At 45.0% G+C, this 11839-nt stretch overlaps 1 protein-coding gene across 1 annotated transcript in view; it reads left to right on the top strand.

Moving 5' to 3' along the window:
- Positions 1-350: 350 nt before the first annotated feature.
- Positions 351-11839, top strand: part of LOC121879191 — a 29630-nt gene continuing 18141 nt past the window's right edge. Inside the window, exon 1 of the mRNA XM_042385788.1 lies at positions 351-522. The gene's annotated coding sequence lies outside the window, so the exon portion shown is untranslated. The remainder of the gene's footprint in view (positions 523-11839) is intronic.

Here is an 11839-nt window from a genome sequence, read left to right as displayed (position 1 = left end):
ATTGCAGAAGGAATTTAGTCTACTACATGCTAGCTTCTCCAGTATCTTACTCAAGGCTGGGAGGACTGATGTGGGGCGGTAATTCTTGAAGAGACCATTGTTGGTGAATCGTGTTTGCTTCTCTCGAGTCTAAAATCCAGTTAAATCTTACAGAATCCCTCAAAATAATATGAATAGAGAAATAACGAAGAAAATACCAAAGTCGACCAGTGGCATGTTGAGTTGTGTTTAGAAGGCGGTGGGAGTCGGTGTCATACGCGTGGCAGTTAAGCGCAGGGGTGTGGGGCGGAGCCGAGGGTAGGCCGGCAGTGTCGTACAGCAATCAAACACACGCGTCAGTGTGGTGTAAACCTTAGTGGGAGGGAGACTATGGAAAACCTCGTCGCCATTGCACTTTGACTTGACAACTTTTTTTTTCCTCTTAACTCTTTGATAAGTTTCGTTGTTCGTTACAGTTATATAGTGGAATAACTAACAGTGTACGTACTGGGAACTTAGCAGAACTTGAGTGACTCGTTAGATGTGAGTACTATACTTTTTTGTACTTTTAAAACTTTAGAATACTTTTTTTTTGTCGTGTAAACGTATTCTACCTCATTACCGGACGGGGGTTTATATTTACGGTCACTGTTATTATTGAAGGATAATTTATATGCCGTTTTAGGATGTTGAAGACATTTTAATAAGACTTTCTCAGTGGCGACATAAAGCTGTCATTTGCTATCTGTTAACGTCACCCCCACAGATCTGTATTACCAGTCATGGCAGTAATATACATGGACTTGACACTGTCATATAGATAGTGTCAACAAGGTGAAATTTACAGCTTGACGATATAAGACCTTGTGGTTTTGATGGTCATGGACGTCATCAGTTGATTAATTGATGTCAAGTCAGAGCAGTGATGTCAAGTGTCATATCTGATTTTGATGTCATGGTGTTATATCAGTCAATGATTTTAGGGTGTCAGCCTTGATGTCAGGTGTCGTATATGATCCTGATAATGGTGTCATATCAGCCATTGATGCCAGGGTGTAAGATGTCGTTGATGTCAAGATGTCAATGCTGTGACAGCCCTTTTGTTGTTGTCATGATCATTGATAACATGGTGTCATTCCAATCATTGATGTCATGGTGTCATTTGAGTCATTGATGTCAACTTTTCAGGGCTGTCATTGATGTCCGCCTTCTAGTCTTGCCATTGACGTCAGCCTTCCATTCTTGTCATTGATGTTAGTGTGTCGACTTAGTAATTTATGTCACGTGCCACTTAAGTCATTGATTTCAGGGTATCAGTCGAGTTATTGATGTCATTGTTAATCCAGTTACTGATTTCAGGGTATTAGACCTGGCATTGATGCCAGGGTGTTAATCCAATCATTAATACCAATGTTAACATAGTTGTTGATGCTAAGCTGTTGACCTGGTTATTGATGTCAGGGCGCAAGTCTAATTAATTATTGATGTCACTCGGCTGCAGATCACTATAAAAAGCTCCCATACTTTACCTCTGACACAGTATATGACATCAGTGAGATTGATGTCACTCCAGACTATCACCCAGGTAGTGATGTCTCCAGAGGCCACAGCCCATACGTTGATGTCAATGGACCACACTTGTGTCTATTGATGTTAGTAGATTAAAACACATTGATTTAGTAGACGGCTATATATTGATGTCATCAGGTGAAATAAGTTGAGGTGGGGGGGGGGTAATCTTCAGGTGATCCTTACAGCCAAACCAACGCGAGGATAGCAGACACCAGTACAGGAAAAGACAGACAGACACACAGACAGACACACAGACAGACACACACAGACAGAGACACACAGACAGACACACAGACAGAGACACACAGACAGACACACAGACAGACACACACAGACAGACATTCGTTCGGTCAGTTTTCACTCCTCTGATTACACCTGTCAGCCGATAGCCTAATCATCGCCTTCGTTAAGAGTTGTCAGGTAGACCGAGTCATCCTAACTACTGCTGTTTGTTAATGATCATACGTCCAGGTTATCGTCATCTTGGTTTGGTCATCACAATAAACCTGGTTGGTCCTCCCTTCTTGCTAGTGGTCAGCCAGTGTGTGTTTGTTGGTGGTGGTTAGTTAGCAGTGGTGATTGTGGGATGGGAGGGGCATACCGTTCTCACCCCCCAAGCAAGCAAGGATGATCATTATACCTCACTAGTTGTAGGAAGGATTAATTTACTTAAGCCTTCTCTCCCTACTCCCTCCCCCACCCCTCTCCCTCCACCCCCTCACCCCTCCCCCTCCCCCCAACAGGTAAAAGAGAACTCCCGTTACTTGACCACAGCGTCTTGTATCTCAGGAGTCTGTTGAGCCAGGCAGACACGTTTTATTTTTTGTTTTGCCTTGTCATTTGTAGGCTTATTGTGAAAGGATCACCCCACCCCTCCCCCTCCCCCTTCCTGCCGTCTTCCCCCCCTCCCCCCTCCCCCTCCCTGTTACCCCCTTTTACCCTTTCCTCTCTTCCTCTTTCATCCCCCCCCTCTGTTATACTCCCTTTCTCCTCTTACCTCTTCACCCCTTTTACCCTCGCCTTCCTTACCCTCTCCCCCTTTCTTATTTTCCCTCTCCTCCTCTTCCATCCCTCTCCCTTCCCTTAACCCCTTCCTATACCTTGCTCAAGCCCACCAACAATCACGGAAAATATGGCTGCTTGCTGTCTGAGTCTTAATGTATTCGTTATCAAAGCCTCCCCCTAAAGTCAAACCAGTTGCTTGTTTTTGCTTGGGGTGAGGGAGGGAAGGGGGGAGGGGGTTTGTGTGGCTATCTTCGCCAGGGATCGCCTTTCCTTTTGTGGGTGGAGGGAGGAGAGGGAGGGAGGGAGTTGTCGTGTGATGTTGGCCTCAGTATATATGAGATGGTTGTATTTATTCTGTGCTTATTTATTCATTGGTCTTGTCTCAGGTTGTATTATTGTTGTGTGTGTGTGTTTGTGTGTGTGTGTGTGTGTGTTTGTGTGTGATGGGGAGAGAGGGATTGATGTCCGTTTGTGGTGCTGTAGTTTGTATATTTGTGTGTATATGTAAACAGCAGCTAGTTTATTGTGCACCCATTACTCATCCTGTGAGCGGCAGGGTAAACAGGATTATATAGTAGAGGTCACAAAGGATCTGTGTAACTAACCCCAGTGGTCAGGATATTGTGTGTGTACCTGTGTGTACGTATATGGATGTATTCAGTAAGTATGTATGTAAGCTTGTGTGGGTTTACTTATGTGTAGAAATGTTTATGTATATATGTGTACCTGTGACATGTATGTATGTGCACCCAAACATAACCCAACATACCAACATCTCATTAGATCCAGGTGATGGGGGAAGATAGGTGGCTATATATGTACCTGGAGATCTAGTTTTCACTTGATTATCATTCAGAGTTTGTCATGCAGTTATCTCCCCAGAGTGTAGGAATGTAACTCCGAGTAACAATGGTCGGGGAGAAACAGTGGGGGAGGAGAACGTGCCATAAATGGGGAGGAGAACATACCTTAACTATAATAAATATCAAGTAAATATTGCCACAAGTACGTGAGGAATTGTGGGTGCAGCTCATCTCGTCTCTGAGTTAACCTACGGGAGGAGTCGAGTGAGGGGGAGGAGGGGGGTGGCGTTCCTTGGTTGGTTATATTATTTATTTTACCCCAGCCTACACCAGACCCCAGCCAACACCAGACCCCAGCCTACACCAGACCCCAACCTACACCAGACCCCAGCCTACACCAGACCCCACAGCCTACACCCAGACCCCAGCTACACAGACCCAACCTACACCAGACCCCAGCCTACACCAGACCCCAGCCTACACCAGACCCCAGCCTACACCAGACCCCAACCTACACCAGACCCCAACCTACACCAGACCCCAACCTACACCAGACCCCAACCTACACCAGACCCCAACCTGCAGACAAATTACCCCCATCGTTGTTGGGAGGAATCAGGCGAGGCAGGACAGAGAGGGTTAAGCTGGCCTTGGTTGAATAAGGACACGTTCTGGGGTCGAGTCGTGAATGTAAACTACAGGATGAGGCTACAGTGATGGAATACCTTGATGTAAGTGTGGGCGGCACGGTGCTAAGAGGGAGACTGGACTGTATGGTGAATGATGTGGTTTACTTGGTGACTGATGTGGTTTACTTGGTGAATGATGTGGTTTACTTGGTGAATGATGTGGTTTACTTGGTGAATGATGTGGTTTACTTGGTGAATGATGTGGTTTACTTGGTGAATGATGTGGTTTACTTGGTGACTGATGTGGTTTACTTGGTGAATGATGTGGTTTACTTGGTGACTGATGTGTTTTACTTGGTGACTGATGTGGTTTTACTTGGTGACTGATGTGGTTTACTTGGTGAATGATGTGGTTTACTTGGTGACTGATGTGGTTTACTTGGTGACTGATGTGGTTTACTTGGTGAATGATAAGTTTTTTAGTTCAAAAGGATGGAAAAGAGAGGAAGAGGAATATGTGATAAGAGAGAGGAGTGATGGAAGAGAAGGATAAATGAATGTAGAAGAGAAAGATTACTTTACACTTGGCTGCCCACACACACACACACACACACACTTATAAATCTGCCTTAAGTGACCACCACAACTATTCTTAAACGAGTAAGCTAAAAATACTCTAATGACTCATTCCGTAATAGCAAGAGATGTGGTAAATACTTAGTGGTGTTGTTATTCCGGGCTGAGGTAGTTAATGCCATAATAAACACGTTGATTACACGGAGTTAGAATTATAGGAGAAAATGTAATAAATGACTCTGTTGTGGACGGGATTGTGTGAGACCCGACGGTTCTGTCTCTTTCACCCTCTCTCTTCCTTCCTCTCCTTCTCTATGCCTCTATTCCCTTATTTCTTCTCTCCTATTCTAACCTCCTCCTGTTCCTCCTCAAAGTCCCCCTCCCCTTCCTTCCTACCACCTTCTCCTCCTCCTCTCTCTCTCTCTCTCTCTCTAAACCTCTCTCTCTCTCTCTCTCTCTCTCTCTCTCTCTCTCTCTCTCTCTCTCTCTCTCTCTCTCTCTCCCTCCTCCCTGGTGTTGTTCAGTAGGTCAACATCTGTTCATTTCGTGTCCTATAATAATCAGCAAAAAAACAGTGTGTGTGTGTGTGTGTGTGTGTGTGTGTGTGTGTGTGTGTGTGTGTGTGTGTGTGTGTGTGTGTGTGTGTGTGTGTGTGTGTGTGTGTGTGTTAGTTACTTCCTGTTAGAGACCTGTTCTGCTTTTCTTTATTTTGTCTGTATATTTTAGGGTTAGGTTAGGTTATGGTAGTTTGGGTTAACGTTAAGGTAGGTTAGGTGAACGGTGGGTTGGTAAATCTACAGGTAAACCGAACTCGTTAATTACCTGATACAGTCACCAGGTATACTGATTTCTATGGACATTTTAGGGAGGCTGGTGGAAGGGTGAGGCCGACACACACACACACACACACACACACACACACACACACACCACCAAGTTCTGACTCACTGTAGAGAGTGACGTCATACTGGAGTGAAGAACAGGTCATAGATTATCACAACACTAAGATGACAACAGACACCTTGAACCACCACCCAGAACCACAGCTTAATACACACTCAGTCAGCTTACACACACGTCACACACTGTACTTTAAACACAGCCACAGCTTAACACACACTCAGTCAGCTTACACACACGTCACACACTGTACTTTAAACACAGCCACAGCTTAATAAACACTCAGTCAGCTTACACACACGTCACACACTGTACTTTAAACACAGCCACAGCTTAACACACACTCAGTCAGCTTACACACACGTCACACACTGTACTTTAAACACAGCCACAGCTTGACACACGCTCAGTCAGCTTACACACACGTCACACACTGTACTTTAAACAATCACATTTTTGGTTTTGTAGTTGTTGAGTTATTGCAGTTATTGATAAATCACAGAGCCAAATAGTGCTGATCTCTAGAGTGCCTTGTATAATTTAGAGTGAATTTTTGACAGGTATTCTTATTTGTTATATTTTTGTAAAGGATTACCTGTAGATTAATTTATTTTACCTGGTGGTTAATGTACCCTATAGTGTTTACCTGTGGTTGGTAGGTTAGGTTAGGTCAAGCTAGGTTAAGGTGTAATATTTGATTAGGTTAGGATTTGTTTCGTTAGATTAGTGATGGGTTAGGTCAAATATTTGGTTAGGTGAGGTTTAGGTTAGGTTAGGTTAGGTTAGTTAATCTTCAGGTGGTTTTCTTTCTCTCCCATTTCTTTCATTTTCCAACCTGACTGCAATCTTCTTTCGCCACCTCCTCCTCTACCACACACACACACACACACACACACACACACACACACTTCCTGTTCTTTCTTCGTTCTCTCTCCCTCGTTTCGTTTCATTCATGTTCCCCCTTCATCCCTCTTCCTTCTTCCTCACCCCCTTTTTCTTCTTCTTACTCCCTATTCCTCTCTCTCTCTCTCCAGGTGAAATAATCTAGGGGGTGTCTAATCTACAGGTGATAACGAAGTGGGGAGGGAGCTTATAGTACTAGGCGAGACTCGACCACCCGAAGGCCACATAATGAAGTGCTTGACCCATATCTCTCACCACCACTTACAGCCCCTGACCTCTTAGACACCGCCTGGCCATTAATACCTCAGGGTTGTGTTTCAGGGTTGTGTTGATATGTAAAAATGAACTCGTATCTAGATGTTGGAGGTTTTTCTGACTGACTCTTATATATCGCTAGGGTGTTAGTGCTTGGAGAAGGGGGTGTTAATATGATCTTGTAGGGGGTATGTCTGGGGGGTATGTCTAGGGGGTATGTCTAGGGGGTATGTCTAGGGGGTATGTCTGGGGGGTATGTGTCTGGGGGTATGTCTATGTCTAGGGGGTATGTCTGGGGGGTCTGTCTAGGAGGGTATGTCTGGGGGTATGTCTAGGAGGGTATGTCTAGGAGGTATGTCTGTGTGTTGGTGGTGTATGGGGTAGGGTGAAGAGGTTGATTAATTACTAAGACACAGTGTAGGATATCTGGATTATGCCCACCCATCCACCCATTTTCCCACCCTCACACCCACCCTAGCCACCCACTGTCTAGGCTACCTGGATTCTACCTAGAGAGGATTCAAGGGGGTTTCTTCATCAACCTCCCCCTCCCATTCCCTTCCCTCCTTCCCTTCATTCCCTCCCTCCCTCTCTTCCCGCCCTCCCTGTACAGTAGCTTGACCTTGTGGACTATGAGGCTTCCTGGGGGGGTGATCTGATCGACTAGGCTGTTATGTCAAGACTCAAAATGTTTATCTAATGTAGAGTAATATAGTTAAGGTAGAGTCTCAGTGTAACTTTGGTGCCATTTTGTTTTTGGTTCCTTTCCTTCCTTCATTTTACTCTCCCTTTCCTTCTCCTCTTTCTGTCATCTCCATTCTACATGTTCCTTTTCTATTCTACTCTTCTTCCTCCTCTCCTCTTTATTCCCTTCCACCTTACTTTCCCTATCCCCTCTCACCCTCTCTTCCCTCATTCTCAAGATATCCTTCTCCCACTCTTCCTCCCTTTCTCCTATCCCTCTCTACTTTATGACGTTCATCCTACTCTTAATCTCTCCCTCTCCCTCACCCTCATTCTGTCTTCCTACCTTATCACTCTTTCTCTTCCATCCTATACTCTTTCTTTCCTCCACCACGCTCCCTCTTCTCCCTCAAACCTCCCTCCCTCACCCTCCCTCAAACCTCCCTCCCTCACCCTCCCTCCACCACCCTCCCTCTTCTCCCTCAAATCTCCCTCCACCACCCTCCCTATTCTCCCTCACCCTCCCTCCACTTCCCACTCCTCCAGCCAAGGTATAGGTGGCCGACAGGTAGGGTAGTTAATTAGGTGGGTAGCACGGTAGGTGGGTGGCAGGGTGACAGGGTAGGTGGGTTGGTGGGTGGCAGGGTGACAGGGTTGGTGGGTGGCAGGTCGTGGGTGTGTTTGTTTACATACTGGCTGGCCTCTGGGTGGGACCTGCCGCCTCCAACACTGACTCCTCTGATGTGACCCTCACCCACCTCCTCCTCCTTCACTACCCTCCTCCTCCTTCACCTACCACCTCTTCCTTCACCTACCTCCTCCTCCTTGATCGACCACCTCCTCCTTCATCGACTACCTCCTCCTTCACCGACCACCTCCTCCTCCGCCACCGACCTCCTCCTCCTCCTCACCGACCTCCTCCTCCACCCACTACCTCCTCCTCCTCCTCCTTCACACCACCTCCTCCTCCTCCACTCCTCCTCCTCCACCGACCTTCCTCCTCCACCCACCACCTCCTCCTCCACCCACCACCTCCTCCTCCACCGACCTCCTCCTCCACCCACTACCTCCTCCTCCACCGACCTCCTCCTCCACCCACTACCTCCTCCTCCTCATATTCCTGATTTAACCTCATCTCTTACTCAATGTCCTTATTATTCCTCTATTTATTCAACCTATTCTCCAATTTTCTCATTTCCTGTTTCCTTATATTTCATTATTTACATTTCTCTTTCTCACAAACTGCTAAATAACTTCCGGTAATGGGGTGCAGAGTTCCCACAACACCTGGCTCTGTTGTTAATGAGGTTTTCCCAGCAGGTGACTTTGTTAAATGAGAAATTGTTTAAAAGGGGGAAAAGAAAAGTCCCAGGTGAGATATTTTCAGCAATAATTTACCTCATCAGCGAGACTTTTAGCGTCAAATGGCTTCCTTCTTAATGAGGTGCTGGGTTTAAATAGCTCCAGGTGTAGTGGGGGGTTTTGTTTTTTGTTGTACAGGTAATGGCTTTTGTAATCGGACTTTTATTTTCTTGGATGTTTTGTTAACTTTTCATGACAAATGGTTTTTCCAGATACATTGAAATGACTGACTTTTTTGAGGTTTATGTAAATACTTTTTTTTTTGAGGAACTTTGTAAAATATTTTCTGTTTGGTCTTGTAGTTACTTTTGGAGGTCTTGTAATCACCTTTTTTAGAGAAACTTTGCATTTTTTTTATAAAGTCCTTCAAAAATACATATAGTAAATCCTGTAATTTCCTGTAATATGTTCACCAGTTTGTCATAGAATTTTATTAAAGGTAAATGGTAAAAAATATTAATTCTGTTAATGGATGAGACAACAGCCAATCACAGCTCTAGTTTTTTTTCTCTTACGTTAGTTTTAAGTCACAGAGACACTTAGTAATTTTGTTTATATGTTAGGTTAGGTTAGGTATAGTCTCGGTGCATTTTATCCGCCATTTTTCGTGTGTGTGTGTGTGTGTGTGTGTGTGGTAAGTAGCTAATTTGGTTTAGGCGTGTTCTTGTATTTTCAAAGTGAGGATATTTTAATGTACGGGTCTTGAGTGAACTTTCTAATAATTGAAACTTTTTGAGAACTTTTTGTTATACGAGTCTTGAGAACTTTCTAACGTACGATAATTTTTGAGAATTCTCTTATTATACGAGCCTTTTGAGAATCCCTGGCCGTGGTTTGGCTGCCGGAGTGCTGGTGGTAATTGGCCAATAAATAATTTGCCATTAGCGATTAATTTCGCACGTTGCTCGCCTAGTGAATATCTTATGTTTTAGTGTGTATCTCCAGCTGTGTCGGGGGGCTTCTCCGGGGATTCTTAGAGGTGTTTCTCTGGCAAGACTGATTTAAGGGGTTATCTCCGGGGAGGTTTTTTAGGGGGGTTTTCTCGGGGGTAGATTCTTAATTTTTTTTTCAAGATTTTTTCTCTGGGGAAGCCAAGTCTTAAGGAGGTTTTCTGGACCAGGGATCTTTAGGATACCCCTTTGGGGAAACTTCTCTGGGGGTACATACACAAAAGGAGATAGTAGTATAGGATAGGATAGGATAGACAGTAAGAATGTCCCCAAAGACTCCTGATTCAATGTAGTAATTACAAAGTTCATGATACAATAAGTCAGGTGGCCTGAAGTCTTTGACAGTGTCACATTCAATAATATAGTGTTCAAGTGTATGCTTTAAAGGTTTATCACTACATCACATTGTCTGGTTCTGTCCTTTTACCGGTACCTCTTGTCACAAAATTTGTCATATTTACTAATGCTACAACTGCCAGGCTTCTGTGCATTTCTCAGTTCTTTTAGATCAAAGTTCACGATTTTGACTTGTATGTTTTTAAGTACAGCATCGGACAAGCCAAGGTCCCGGTGTATGAATCTCTATCCTGTGTGGCAGTGAACAGTGACCGCACTCTCAGTGTCAACACCTGACTGACCTACTCTGATTAGGCTAATTGTACCTTTTAAGTTGCCATAAGGTTGTTTAACTAATTGTCTGGGGAAATTTCAGGGGTGTTTTAGTCTTCAGGAGGGCTTCACTACAGGGGGGGAAGCTCTTCATTGAGGCTTCTTCTTGAGAGGCTCTTCCAGAGTCTCATACAATGGGAAGGTTTCACACAATGAGGCTTGAATTATGCGTTCTGTCAGACTTGTAAATGCGCACTACTGTCGGCGCATGTATGAAGTGTGCGGTGCATGTTGTAAGTTAGCGGTGCATCACAGGCGTGCGGTGGATGACTGTGGCGTGCGGCGGGATGGTCGCGCATGGTCCTTTGAGTTACGCGCCTCGTTAGTATGACCGCACGTGTCCACACCAGGCCCGGGACAACTGTGTGTGTGTGCGTGTGTGAAAATTGTGTACATGTATGTGTATTGACTAATGAGAAACTGACGATTTACGAACGTGTGTGTGTATGTGTACTAATGAGATGTATACCATATGTGTACTGCTAGACTTGTGTACATGTCTGTAATGGTGATTTATGTACTGTGTGTACATTTGTGGGTATTGATATGATGTATACACGAGTGCTGATTGAGTTGTGTGCATTTGTGTGTGTATGTGTGTGTGTGAAACTGTTGAATTGGGTATGTGTTTGCTCTCTCTCTCTCTCTCTCTCTGCATCCTGCATTCATAGGCTACATCCACTAGTCGTCTGGTCGATTATGCCGCATGTTCAGTATTCCAGTCGAGCTGCTGTAATATATTTGTTTATTTAACCAAGTCTTGAGCCTGGGGCGGGGGTCAGACAGAGACAGTGAGTGGGTGGTGTGTGGGGTGGGGGTGGGGTGTGTGTGGTGTGTGGGTGGGGTGGGTGTGTGTGTGTGGTGTGTGTGGTGTGTGGGGTGGGTGGTGGGGTGGTGTGTGGGTGGGGTGGGTGGGTGTGTGGGTGGTGTGGTGTGTGTGGGTGGGGTGGGTGGTGGGTGGGGGTGGGTGTCTTGATAACCTGTTAAGATTAGCTAGGTGAGATAAGTTAAGGTTAGGTTAGGTTAGGTGGAGCGGGACACTACCTCCTCCTGGGCCCTGAGGCAGACTGACTGGAACTGACCTGCTGCCTGCCTCACCGTCCCTCCTTCACCTCACCTCCAGTTATCGCTCTCAAACTTTACCTACATTTTATCAATATCTCCACCACCAATTATGTCATCAATATCCCTTTATCACGTTTTAATGTCAGTTTTTTTTATCAGCCAAATTAGTTTTTATCGTGGCGGGTGTGTAGGACATTTTAAGAGAGCTTTGAGAGTCTAGGTTGACACATGGTTGGGGTGGGTTGTGTTGGGATATGTTATTGGAACTGTTTTGACGCTTTCTGAGGCTCTTGATTTATGTGTTTAATATCGCACCGTCAGTAACGTAAACATGACATAGTGTATTTGTTAAGTGAAAAGGTAAAAAAGAGTGTGTGTGTGTGTGTGTGTGTGTGTGTGTGTGTGTGTGTGTGTGTGTGTGTGTGTGTGTGTGTGTGTGTAGACTGATAAGAAAAAAATACGGATAAAGAGGTAAAGCAAGAGAGAG

This window comes from Homarus americanus, unplaced genomic scaffold (assembly GCF_018991925.1).
Source record: "Homarus americanus isolate GMGI-L3 unplaced genomic scaffold, GMGI_Hamer_2.0 scaffold12259, whole genome shotgun sequence".
In the NCBI taxonomy this organism is placed as follows: Eukaryota; Metazoa; Arthropoda; class Malacostraca; order Decapoda; family Nephropidae; genus Homarus; species Homarus americanus.
Note: the sequence above shows the minus strand (reverse complement) of the source record. Positions and strands in the feature narration are given on the sequence as shown.